The 12,306-nt window shown below is 36.3% G+C and overlaps 16 non-coding genes across 16 annotated transcripts; all 16 read left to right on the forward strand.

The window, feature by feature from the left end:
• The first annotated feature begins 712 nt into the window (after window positions 1-712).
• Window positions 713-794, forward strand: trnas-cga (transfer RNA serine (anticodon CGA)). Its single transcript has one exon. It is a non-coding gene; the product is annotated as a tRNA-Ser (tRNA).
• A 584-nt stretch (window positions 795-1,378) lies between these two features.
• On the forward strand, window positions 1,379-1,460 carry trnas-cga (transfer RNA serine (anticodon CGA)). Its single transcript has one exon. It is a non-coding gene; the product is annotated as a tRNA-Ser (tRNA).
• A 690-nt stretch (window positions 1,461-2,150) lies between these two features.
• Window positions 2,151-2,232, forward strand: trnas-cga (transfer RNA serine (anticodon CGA)). The gene has a single exon. It is a non-coding gene; the product is annotated as a tRNA-Ser (tRNA).
• Window positions 2,233-3,000: 768 nt separating this feature from the next.
• Window positions 3,001-3,082, forward strand: trnas-cga (transfer RNA serine (anticodon CGA)). The gene has a single exon. It is a non-coding gene; the product is annotated as a tRNA-Ser (tRNA).
• Window positions 3,083-3,850: 768 nt separating this feature from the next.
• Window positions 3,851-3,932, forward strand: trnas-cga (transfer RNA serine (anticodon CGA)). Its single transcript has one exon. It is a non-coding gene; the product is annotated as a tRNA-Ser (tRNA).
• A 598-nt stretch (window positions 3,933-4,530) lies between these two features.
• trnas-cga (transfer RNA serine (anticodon CGA)) lies at window positions 4,531-4,612 on the forward strand. Its single transcript has one exon. It is a non-coding gene; the product is annotated as a tRNA-Ser (tRNA).
• A 759-nt stretch (window positions 4,613-5,371) lies between these two features.
• Window positions 5,372-5,453, forward strand: trnas-cga (transfer RNA serine (anticodon CGA)). Its single transcript has one exon. It is a non-coding gene; the product is annotated as a tRNA-Ser (tRNA).
• A 745-nt stretch (window positions 5,454-6,198) lies between these two features.
• Window positions 6,199-6,280, forward strand: trnas-cga (transfer RNA serine (anticodon CGA)). The gene has a single exon. It is a non-coding gene; the product is annotated as a tRNA-Ser (tRNA).
• Window positions 6,281-6,864: 584 nt separating this feature from the next.
• Window positions 6,865-6,946, forward strand: trnas-cga (transfer RNA serine (anticodon CGA)). The gene has a single exon. It is a non-coding gene; the product is annotated as a tRNA-Ser (tRNA).
• Window positions 6,947-7,714: 768 nt separating this feature from the next.
• Window positions 7,715-7,796, forward strand: trnas-cga (transfer RNA serine (anticodon CGA)). Its single transcript has one exon. It is a non-coding gene; the product is annotated as a tRNA-Ser (tRNA).
• Window positions 7,797-8,564: 768 nt separating this feature from the next.
• On the forward strand, window positions 8,565-8,646 carry trnas-cga (transfer RNA serine (anticodon CGA)). The gene has a single exon. It is a non-coding gene; the product is annotated as a tRNA-Ser (tRNA).
• Window positions 8,647-9,034: 388 nt separating this feature from the next.
• Window positions 9,035-9,116, forward strand: trnas-cga (transfer RNA serine (anticodon CGA)). The gene has a single exon. It is a non-coding gene; the product is annotated as a tRNA-Ser (tRNA).
• Window positions 9,117-9,884: 768 nt separating this feature from the next.
• On the forward strand, window positions 9,885-9,966 carry trnas-cga (transfer RNA serine (anticodon CGA)). The gene has a single exon. It is a non-coding gene; the product is annotated as a tRNA-Ser (tRNA).
• An 865-nt stretch (window positions 9,967-10,831) lies between these two features.
• Window positions 10,832-10,913, forward strand: trnas-cga (transfer RNA serine (anticodon CGA)). Its single transcript has one exon. It is a non-coding gene; the product is annotated as a tRNA-Ser (tRNA).
• A 705-nt stretch (window positions 10,914-11,618) lies between these two features.
• On the forward strand, window positions 11,619-11,700 carry trnas-cga (transfer RNA serine (anticodon CGA)). Its single transcript has one exon. It is a non-coding gene; the product is annotated as a tRNA-Ser (tRNA).
• A 378-nt stretch (window positions 11,701-12,078) lies between these two features.
• Window positions 12,079-12,160, forward strand: trnas-cga (transfer RNA serine (anticodon CGA)). The gene has a single exon. It is a non-coding gene; the product is annotated as a tRNA-Ser (tRNA).
• Window positions 12,161-12,306: the final 146 nt, after the last annotated feature.

A 12,306-nucleotide genomic window follows, 5' to 3' on the forward strand; every position in this document is an offset into this window, starting at 1 on the left:
CTCAAATCAGACTGAAATCCCTTCAAAGAATCAGTATTCAGAACGAGACATTCATTTCTGGAGATTTAGTATTCAGTATTCTAGATTGATTTTTAAATATTGGAGATTGAGTAATGGTGATTCAGTATTCAGAATGAAAGATTCAGTATTCAGTATTGGAGTTTAATTATTGGAGATTCAGTAATTATTATTGGAGTTTCAGTTCTGGAGATTTGGTATTCAGTATTCAGAATGTGAGATTCAGTATTCAGTATTCTAGATTGAGTATTAAATATTGGAGATTGAGTATTGGTGATTCAGTATTCAGAATGGGAGATTTAGTATTCAGAATGGGAGATTCAGTTCTGGAGATTTAGTGTTCAGTATTCAGAATAGGAGATTCAGTGTTCAGTATTCAGAATAGGAGATTCAGTATTCATTATTGGAGATTAAGTTCTGGAGATTTAGTATTCAGTATTCAGAATGGCTGATTCAGTATTCAGAATGGGAGATTCAGTACTGGAGATTTAGTATTCAGTTTTGGATATTCAGTATTCAGTATTCTAGATTGAGTATTAGTTATAGGAGATTGAGTACTGGTGATTCAGTATTCAGGATGTGAGATTTTACTAAAGCAGCGTTAATGATGAATTGAAGAACATTAACAGAACATTGACACGTCCCTAACTCCTTCATCAGACACACAGCCTGCAGGAGGAGGCCATCTGCATCTGCTGTGATGGCCGAGAGGTTAAGGCGTTGGACTCGAAATCCAATGGGGTTTCCCTGCGCAGCTTCGAATCCTGCTCACGGTGGATCTTTATTCAGAGAAGCTCCTCCATTAAAGCTCCATTGTGTTCACCTCTCAGCAGTGTCTGTAACTCTGTGTAGATCTTTGAATGCTTTATAAACTCAAATCAGACTGAAATCCCTTCAAAAATTCAGTATTCAGAATGGGAGATTTAGTATTCCCTTTTGGATATTCAGTATTCAGTATTCTAGATTGAGTATTAAATATTGGAGATTGAGTATTGGTGATTCAGTATTCAGAATGGGAGATTTAGTATTCAGAATGGGAGATTCAGTATTCATTATTAAAGATTCAGTATTCATTATTGGAGATTAAGTTCTGGAGATTTAGTATTCAGTATTCAGAATGGCTGATTCAGTATTCAGAATGGGAGATTCAGTACTGGAGATTTAGTATTCAGTTTTGGATATTCAGTATTCTAGATTGAGTATTAGTTATAAGAGATTGAGTATTGGTGATTCAGTATTCAGGATGTGAGATTTTACTAAAGCAGCGTTAATGATGGATTGAACAACATTAACAGAACATTGACTCTTCTCTAACTCCTTCATCAGAAACACAGCCTGCAGGAGGATGCCATTTTCATGTGCTGTGATGGCCGAGAGGTTAAGGCGTTGGACTCGAAATCCAATGGGGTTTCCCTGCGCAGGTTCGAATCCTGCTCACAGCGGATCTTTATGCAGAGATGCTCCTCCATTAAAGCTCCAGTGTGTATTACTCTTAGCAGTGTCTGTAACGCTGTGTAGATATTTGAATGCTTTATAAACTCAAATCAGACTGAAATCCCTTCAAAGAATCAGTATTCAGAACGAGACATTCATTTCTGGAGATTTAGTATTCAGTATTCTAGATTGATTTTTAAATATTGGAGATTGAGTAATGGTGATTCAGTATTCAGAATGAAAGATTCAGTATTCAGTATTGGAGTTTAATTATTGGAGATTCAGTAATTATTATTGGAGTTTCAGTTCTGGAGATTTGGTATTCAGTATTCAGAATGGGAGATTCAGTATTTAGTATTAGAGATTCAGTATTCATTATTGGAGATTCAGTACTGGAAATTTAGTATTCAGTGTTCAGAATGGGAGATTCAGTACTGGAAATTTAGTATTCAGTATTCAGAATGGGAGATTCAGTACTGGAGATTTAGTATTCAGTTTTGGATATTCAGTTTTCAGTATTCTAGATTGAGTATTAATTATAGGAGATACTACTATTGAGTTTTGGTGATTCAGTATTCAGGATGTGAGATTTTACTAAAGCAGCGTTAATGATGGATTGAACAACATTAACAGAACATTGAAACTTCCCTAACTCCTTCATCAGAAACACAGCCTGCAAGAGGAGCCCATTTTCATGTGCTGTGATGGCCGAGAGGTTAAGGCGTTGGACTCGAAATCCAATGGGGTTTCCCTGCGCAGGTTCGAATCCTGCTCACAGCGGATCTTTATGCAGAAAAGCTTCTCCATTAAAGCTCCAGTGTGTATTACTCTCAGCAGTGTCTGTAACTCTGTGTAGATCTTTGAATGCTCTATAAACTCAAATCAGACTGAAATCCCTTCAAAGAATCAGTATTCAGAATGGGACATTCATTTGTGGAGATTTAGTATTCAGTATTCTAGATTGATTTTTAAATATTGGAGATTGAGTAATGGTGATTCAGTATTCAGAATGAAAGATTCAGTATTCAGTATTGGAGTTTAATTATTGGAGATTCAGTAATTATTATTGGAGTTTCAGTTCTGGAGATTTGGTATTCAGTATTCAGAATGTGAGATTCAGTATTCAGTATTAGAGATTCAGTATTCATTATTGAAGATTCAGTACTGGAAATTTAGTATTCAGTATTCAGAATGGGGGATTAAGTATTCAGTATTGGAGATTCAGTTTTGGAGATTTAGTATTCTGTATTCAGAATGGGAGATTCAGTAGTTAGTATTGGAGATTTAGTTCTGGAGATTTAGTATCCAGTATTCAGAATGGGAGATTCAGTACTGGAGATTTAGTATTCAGTTTTGGATATATTTAGTATTCAGTATTCTAGATTGAGTATTAGTTATAAGAGATTGAGTATTGGTGATTCAGTATTCAGGATGTGAGATTTTACTAAAGCAGCGTTAATGATGGATTGAACAACATTAACAGAACATTGACTCTTCTCTAACTCCTTCATCAGAAACACAGCCTGCAGGAGGAGGCCATCTTTATGTGCTGTGATGGCCGAGAGTTTAAGGCGTTGGACTCGAAATCCAATGGGGTTTCCCTGCGCCGGTTCGAATCCTGCTCACAGCGGATCTTTATGCAGAGAAGCTTCTCCATTAAAACTCCAGTGTGTATTACTCTCAGCAGTGTCTGTAACTCTGTGTAGATCTTGGAGTGCTTTATAAACTCAAATCAGACTGAAATCCCTTCAAAGAATCAGTATTCAGAATGGGACATTCATTTGTGGAGATTTAGTATTCAGTATGCTAGATTGATTTTTAAATATTGGAGATTGAGTAATGGTGATTCAGTATTCAGAATGAAAGATTCAGTATTCAGTATTGGAGTTTAATTATTGGAGATTCAGTAATTATTATTGGAGTTTCAGTTCTGGAGATTTGGTATTCAGTATTCAGAATGTGAGATTCAGTATTCAGTATTAGAGATTCAGTATTCATTATTGAAGATTCAGTACTGGAAATTTAGTATTCAGTATTCAGAATGGGAGATTAAGTATTCAGTATTGGAGATTCAGTTTTGGAGATTTAGTATTCTGTATTCAGAATGGGAGATTCAGTAGTTAGTATTGGAGATTTAGTTCTGGAGATTTAGTATCCAGTATTCAGAATGGGAGATTCAGTACTGGAGATTTAGTATTCAGTTTTGGATATATTTAGTATTCAGTATTCTAGATTGAGTATTAGTTATAAGAGATTGAGTATTGGTGATTCAGTATTCAGGATGTGAGATTTTACTAAAGCAGCTTTAATGATGGATTGAACAACATTAACAGAACATTGACTCTTCTCTAACTCCTTCATCAGAAACACAGCCTGCCGGAGGAGTCCATCTTCATGTGCTGTGATGGCCGAGAGGTTAAGGCGTTGGACTCGAAATCCAATGGGGTTTCCCTGCGCAGGTTCGAATCCTGCTCACAGCGGATCTTTATGCAGAGAAGCTTCTCCATTAAAGCTCCAGTGTGTATTACTCTCAGCAGTGTCTGTAACTCTGTGTAGATCTTTGAATGCTCTATAAACTCAAATCAGACTGAAATCCCTTCAAAGAATCAGTATTCAGAATGGGACATTCATTTGTGGAGATTTAGTATTCAGTATTCTAGATTGATTTTTAAATATTGGAGATTGAGTAATGGTGATTCAGTATTCAGAATGAAAGATTCAGTATTCAGTATTGGAGTTTAATTATTGGAGATTCAGTATTTATTATTGGAGTTTCAGTTCTGGAGATTTGGTATTCAGTATTCAGAATGGGAGATTCAGTATTTAGTATTAGAGATTCAGTATTCATTTTTGGAGATTCAGTACTGGAGATTTAGTATTCAGTTTTGGATATTCAGTATTCAGTATTCTAGATTGAGTATTAGTTATAGGAGATTGAGTACTGGTGATTCAGTATTCAGGATGTGAGATTTTACTAAAGCAGCGTTAATGATGAATTGAAGGACATTAACAGAACATTGACATGTCCCTAACTCCTTCATCAGACACACAGCCTGCAGAAGGAGCCCATCTTCATGTGCTGTGATGGCCAAGAGGTTAAGGCGTTGGACTCGAAATCCAATGCGGTTTCCCTGCGCAGCTTCGAATCCTGCTCACAGTGGATCTTTATTCAGAGAAACTCCTCCATTAAAGCTCCATTGTGTTCAACTCTCAGCAGTCTCTGTAACTCTGTGTACATCTTTGAATGCTTTATAAACTCAAATCAGACTGAAATCCCTTCAAAGATTCAGTGTTCAGAATGGGAGATTTAGTATTCCCTTTTGGATATTCAGTATTCAGTATTCTAGATTGAGTATTAAATATTGGAGATTGAGTATTGGTGATTCAGTATTCAGAATGGGAGATTTAGTATTCAGAATGGGAGATTCAGTATTCATTATTAAAGATTCAGTATTCATTATTGGAGATTCAGTACTGGAGATTTAGTATTCAGTATTCAGAATTGGAGATTCAGTAGTTAGTATTGGAGATTCAGTTCTGGAGATTTAGTGTTCAGTATTCAGAATAGGAGATTCAGTATTCATTATTGGAGATTAAGTTCTGGAGATTTAGTATTCAGTATTCAGAATGGGAGATTCAGTACTGGAGATTTAGTATTCAGTATTCAGAATGGCTGATTCAGTATTCAGAATGGGAGATTCAGTACTGGAGATTTAGTATTCAGTTTTGGATATTCAGTATTCAGTATTCTAGATTGAGTATTAGTTATAGGAGATTGAGTACTGGTGATTCAGTATTCAGGATGTGAGATTTTACTAAAGCAGCGTTAATGATGAATTGAAGAACATTAACAGAACATTGACACGTCCCTAACTCCTTCATCAGACACACAGCCTGCAGAAGGAGCCCATCTTCATGTGCTGTGATGGCCAAGAGGTTAAGGCGTTGGACTCGAAATCCAATGCGGTTTCCCTGCGCAGCTTCGAATCCTGCTCACAGTGGATCTTTATTCAGAGAAGCTCCTCCATTAAAGCTCCATTGTATTCAACTCTCCGCAGTCTCTGTAACTCTGTGTACATCTTTGAATGCTTTATAAACTCAAATCAGACTGAAATCCCTTCAAAGATTCAGTATTCAGAATGGGAGATTTAGTATTCCCTTTTGGATATTCAGTATTCAGTATTCTAGATTGAGTATTAAATATTGGAGATTGAGTATTGGTGATTCAGTATTCAGAATGGGAGATTTAGTATTCAGAATGGGAGATTCAGTATTCATTATTAAAGATTCAGTATTCATTATTGGAGATTCAGTACTGGAGATTTAGTATTCAGTATTCAGAATTGGAGATTCAGTAGTTAGTATTGGAGATTCAGTTCTGGAGATTTAGTGTTCAGTATTCAGAATAGGAGATTCAGTGTTCAGTATTCAGAATAGGAGATTCAGTATTCATTATTGGAGATTAAGTTCTGGAGATTTAGTATTCAGTATTCAGAATGGCTGATTCAGTATTCAGAATGGGAGATTCAGTACTGGAGATTTAGTATTCAGTTTTGGATATTCAGTATTCAGTATTCTAGATTGAGTATTAGTTATAGGAGATTGAGTACTGGTGATTCAGTATTCAGGATGTGAGATTTTACTAAAGCAGCGTTAATGATGAATTGAAGAACATTAACAGAACATTGACACGTCCCTAACTCCTTTATCAGACACACAGCCTGCAGGAGGAGGCCATCTGCATCTGCTGTGATGGCCGAGAGGTTAAGGCGTTGGACTCGAAATCCAATGGGGTTTCCCTGCGCAGCTTCGAATCCTGCTCACGGTGGATCTTTATTCAGAGAAGCTCCTCCATTAAAGCTCCATTGTGTTCAACTCTCAGCAGTGTCTGTAACTCTGTGTAGATCTTTGAATGCTTTATAAACTCAAATCAGACTGAAATCCCTTCAAAAATTCAGTATTCAGAATGGGAGATTTAGTATTCCCTTTTGGATATTCAGTATTCAGTATTCTAGATTGAGTATTAAATATTGGAGATTGAGTATTGGTGATTCAGTATTCAGAATGGGAGATTTAGTATTCAGAATGGGAGATTCAGTATTCATTATTAAAGATTCAGTATTCATTATTGGAGATTAAGTTCTGGAGATTTAGTATTCAGTATTCAGAATGGCTGATTCAGTATTCAGAATGGGAGATTCAGTACTGGAGATTTAGTATTCAGTTTTGGATATTCAGTATTCTAGATTGAGTATTAGTTATAAGAGATTGAGTATTGGTGATTCAGTATTCAGGATGTGAGATTTTACTAAAGCAGCGTTAATGATGGATTGAACAACATTAACAGAACATTGACTCTTCTCTAACTCCTTCATCAGAAACACAGCCTGCAGGAGGATGCCATTTTCATGTGCTGTGATGGCCGAGAGGTTAAGGCGTTGGACTCGAAATCCAATGGGGTTTCCCTGCGCAGGTTCGAATCCTGCTCACAGCGGATCTTTATGCAGAGATGCTCCTCCATTAAAGCTCCAGTGTGTATTACTCTTAGCAGTGTCTGTAACGCTGTGTAGATATTTGAATGCTTTATAAACTCAAATCAGACTGAAATCCCTTCAAAGAATCAGTATTCAGAACGAGACATTCATTTCTGGAGATTTAGTATTCAGTATTCTAGATTGATTTTTAAATATTGGAGATTGAGTAATGGTGATTCAGTATTCAGAATGAAAGATTCAGTATTCAGTATTGGAGTTTAATTATTGGAGATTCAGTAATTATTATTGGAGTTTCAGTTCTGGAGATTTGGTATTCAGTATTCAGAATGTGAGATTCAGTATTCAGTATTAGAGATTCAGTATTCATTATTGGAGATTCAGTACTGGAAATTTAGTATTCAGTATTCAGAATGGGAGATTAAGTATTCAGTATTGGAGATTCAGTTTTGGAGATTTAGTATTCTGTATTCAGAATGGGAGATTCAGTAGTTAGTATTGGAGATTTAGTTCTGGAGATTTAGTATCCAGTATTCAGAATGGGAGATTCAGTACTGGAGATTTAGTATTCAGTTTTGGATATATTTAGTATTCAGTATTCTAGATTGAGTATTAGTTATAAGAGATTGAGTATTGGTGATTCAGTATTCAGGATGTGAGATTTTACTAAAGCAGCGTTAATGATGGATTGAACAACATTAACAGAACATTGACTCTTCTCTAACTCCTTCATCAGAAACACAGCCTGCCGGAGGAGTCCATCTTCATGTACTGTGATGGCCGAGAGGTTAAGGCGTTGGACTCGAAATCCAATGGGGTTTCCCTGCGCAGGTTCGAATCCTGCTCACAGCGGATCTTTATGCAGAGAAGCTTCTCCATTAAAGCTCCAGTGTGTATTACTCTAAGCAGTGTCTGTAACTCTGTGTAGATCTTTGAATGCTCTATAAACTCAAATCAGACTGAAATCCCTTCAAAGAATCAGTATTCAGAATGGGACATTCATTTGTGGAGATTTAGTATTCAGTATTCTAGATTGATTTTTAAATATTGGAGATTGAGTAATGGTGATTCAGTATTCAGAATGAAAGATTCAGTATTCAGTATTGGAGTTTAATTATTGGAGATTCAGTAATTATTATTGGAGTTTCAGTTCTGGAGATTTGGTATTCAGTATTCAGAATGTGAGATTCAGTATTCAGTATTAGAGATTCAGTATTCATTATTGAAGATTCAGTACTGGAAATTTAGTATTCAGTATTCAGAATGGGAGATTAAGTATTCAGTATTGGAGATTCAGTTTTGGAGATTTAGTATTCTGTATTCAGAATGGGAGATTCAGTAGTTAGTATTGGAGATTTAGTTCTGGAGATTTAGTATCCAGTATTCAGAATGGGAGATTCAGTACTGGAGATTTAGTATTCAGTTTTGGATATATTTAGTATTCAGTATTCTAGATTGAGTATTAGTTATAAGAGATTGAGTATTGGTGATTCAGTATTCAGGATGTGAGATTTTACTAAAGCAGCGTTAATGATGGATTGAACAACATTAACAGAACATTGACTCTTCTCTAACTCCTTCATCAGAAACACAGCCTGCCGGAGGAGTCCATCTTCATGTACTGTGATGGCCGAGAGGTTAAGGCGTTGGACTCGAAATCCAATGGGGTTTCCCTGCGCAGGTTCGAATCCTGCTCACAGCGGATCTTTATGCAGAGAAGCTTCTCCATTAAAGCTCCAGTGTATATTATTCTAAGCAGTGTCTGTAACTCTGTGTAGATCTTTGAATGCTCTATAAACTCAAATCAGACTGAAATCCCTTCAAAGAATCAGTATTCAGAATGGGAGATTCAGTATTCAGTATTGGAGATTCAGTTCTGGAGATTTAGTATTCAGTATTGGTGATTCAGTATTCAGTATTCTAATTTGAGTATTAGTTATAGGAGTTTGAGTATTGGTGATTCAGTATTCAGGATGTGAGATTTTACTAAAGCAGCGTTAATGATGGATTGAACAACATTAACAGAACATTGAAACTTCCCTAACTCCTTCATCAGAAACACAGCCTGCAAGAGGAGACCATCTTCATGTGCTGTGATGGCCGAGAGGTTAAGGCGTTGGACTCGAAATCCAATGGGGTTTCCCTGCGCAGGTTCGAATCCTGCTCACAGTGGATCTTTATGCAGAAAAGCTTCTCCATTAAAGCTCCAGTGTGTATTACTCTCAGCAGTGTCTGTAACTCTGTGTAGATCTTTGAATGCTCTATAAACTCAAATCAGACTGAAATCCCTTCAAAGAATCAGTATTCAGAATGGGACATTCATTTGTGGAGATTTAGTATTCAGTATTCTAGATTGATTTTTAAATATTGGAGATTGAGTAATGGTGATTCAGTAATCAGAATGAAAGATTCAGTATTCAGTATTGGAGTTTAATTATTGGAGATTCAGTAATTATTATTGGAGTTTCAGTTCTGGAGATTTGGTATTCAGTATTCAGAATGTGAGATTCAGTATTCAGTATTAGAGATTCAGTATTCATTATTGAAGATTCAGTACTGGAAATTTAGTATTCAGTATTCAGAATGGGAGATTAAGTATTCAGTATTGGAGATTCAGTTTTGGAGATTTAGTATTCTGTATTCAGAATGGGAGATTCAGTAGTTAGTATTGGAGATTTAGTTCTGGAGATTTAGTATCCAGTATTCAGAATGGGAGATTCAGTACTGGAGATTTAGTATTCAGTTTTGGATATATTTAGTATTCAGTATTCTAGATTGAGTATTAGTTATAAGAGATTGAGTATTGGTGATTCAGTATTCAGGATGTGAGATTTTACTAAAGCAGCGTTAATGATGGATTGAACAACATTAACAGAACATTGAAACTTCCCTAACTCCTTCATCAGAAACACAGCCTGCAAGAGGAGACCATCTTCAAGTGCTGTGATGGCCGAGAGGTTAAGGCGTTGGACTCGAAATCCAATGGGGTTTCCCTGCGCAGGTTCGAATCCTGCTCACAGCGGATCTTTATGCAGAGAAGCTTCTCCATTAAAGCTCCAGTGTGTATTACTCTAAGCAGTGTCTGTAACTCTGGGTAGATCTTTGAATGCTCTATAAACTCAAATCAGACTGAAATCCCTTCAAAGAATCAGTATTCAGAATGGGACATTCATTTGTGGAGATTTAGTATTCAGTATTCTAGATTGATTTTTAAATATTGGAGATTGAGTAATGGTGATTCAGTATTCAGAATGAAAGATTCAGTATTCAGTATTGGAGTTTAATTATTGGAGATTCAGTATTTATTATTGGAGTTTCAGTTCTGGAGATTTGGTATTCAGTATTCAGAATGGGAGATTCAGTATTTAGTATTAGAGATTCAGTATTTATTATTGGAGATTCAGTACTGGAAATTTAGTATTCAGTATTCAGAATGGGAGATTCAGTATTCAGTATTGGAGATTCAGTTTTGGAGATTTAGTATTCTGTATGCAGAATGGGAGATTCAGTAGTTAGTATTGGAGATTCAGTACTGGAAATTTAGTATTCAGTATTCAGAATGGGAGATTCAGTTCTGGAAATTTAGTATTCAGTATTCAGAATGGGAGATTCAGTATTCAGTATTGGAGATTCAGTATTCAGTATTCAGAATGGGAGATTCAGTACTGGAGATTTAGTATTCAGTTTTGGATATTCAGTTTTCAGTATTCTAGATTGAGTATTAATTATAGGAGATACTACTATTGAATTTTGGTGATTCAGTATTCAGGATGTGAGATTTTACTAAAGCAGCATTAATGATGAATTGAAGAACATTAACAGAAAATTGAAACTTCCCTAACTCCTTCATCAGAAACACAGCCTGCAAGAGGACACCATCTTCATGTGCTGTGATGGCCGAGAGGTTAAGGCGTTGGACTCGAAATCCAATGGGGTTTCCCTGCGCAGGTTCGAATCCTGCTCACAGCGGTTCTTTATGCAGAGAAGCTTCTCCATTAAAACTCCAGAGTGTTCAACTCTCAGCAGTCTCTGTAACTCTGTGTAGATCTTTGAAAGCTTTATAAACTCAAATCAGACTGAAATCCCTTCAAAGAATCAGTATTCAGAATGGGACATTCATTTGTGGAGATTTAGTATTCAGTATTCTAGATTGATTTTTAAATATTGGAGATTGAGTAATGGTGATTCAGTATTCAGAATGAAAGATTCAGTATTCAGTATTGGAGTTTAATTATTGGAGATTCAGTAATTATTATTGGAGTTTCAGTTCTGGAGATTTGGTATTCAGTATTCTGAATGTGAGATTCAGTATTCAGTATTAGAGATTCAGTATTCATTATTGAAGATTCAGTACTGGAAATTTAGTATTCAGTATTCAGAATGGGAGATTCAGTATTCAGTATTGGAGATTCAGTTTTGGAGATTTAGTATTCTGTATTCAGAATGGGAGATTCAGTACTGGAGATTTAGTATTCAGTTTTGGATATATTTAGTATTCAGTATTCTAGATTGAGTATTAGTTATAAGAGATTGAGTATTGGTGATTCAGTATTCAGGATGTGAGATTTTACTAAAGCAGCGTTAATGATGGATTGAACAACATTAACAGAACATTGACTCTTCTCTAACTGCTTCATCAGAAACACAGCCTGCAGGAGAAGGCCATCTGCTTGTGCTGTGATGGCCGAGAGGTTAAGGCGTTGGACTCGAAATCCAATGGGGTTTCCCTGCGCAGGTTCGAATCCTGCTCACAGCAAATCTTTATGCAGAGACGCTCCTCCATTAAAGCTCCGGTGTATATTACTCTCAGCAGTCTCTGTAGATCTTTCAATGCTTTATAAACTCAAATCAGACTGAAATCCCTTCAAAGAATCAGTATTCAGAATGGGAGATTCAGTATTCAGTATTGGAGATTCAGTTCTGGAGATTTAGTATTCAGTATTGGTGATTCAGTATTCAGTATTCTAATTTGAGTATTAGTTATAGGAGTTTGAGTATTGGTGATTCAGTATTCTGGATGTGAGATTTTACTAAAGCAGCGTTAATGATGGATTGAACAACATTAACAGAACATTGAAACTTCCCTAACTCCTTCATCAGAAACACAGCCTGCAAGAGGAGACCATCTTCATGTGCTGTGATGGCCGAGAGGTTAAGGCGTTGGACTCGAAATCCAATGGGGTTTCCCTGCGCAGGTTCGAATCCTGCTCACAGCGGATCTTTATGCAGAGAAGCTTCTCCATTAAAGCTCCAGTGTGTATTACTCTAAGCAGTGTCTGTAACTCTGGGTAGATCTTTGAATGCTCTATAAACTCAAATCAGACTGAAATCCCTTCAAAGAATCAGTATTCAGAATGGGACA

This window comes from Salminus brasiliensis, chromosome 1 (assembly GCF_030463535.1).
Source record: "Salminus brasiliensis chromosome 1, fSalBra1.hap2, whole genome shotgun sequence".
NCBI classification, from domain to species: domain Eukaryota; kingdom Metazoa; phylum Chordata; class Actinopteri; order Characiformes; family Bryconidae; genus Salminus; species Salminus brasiliensis.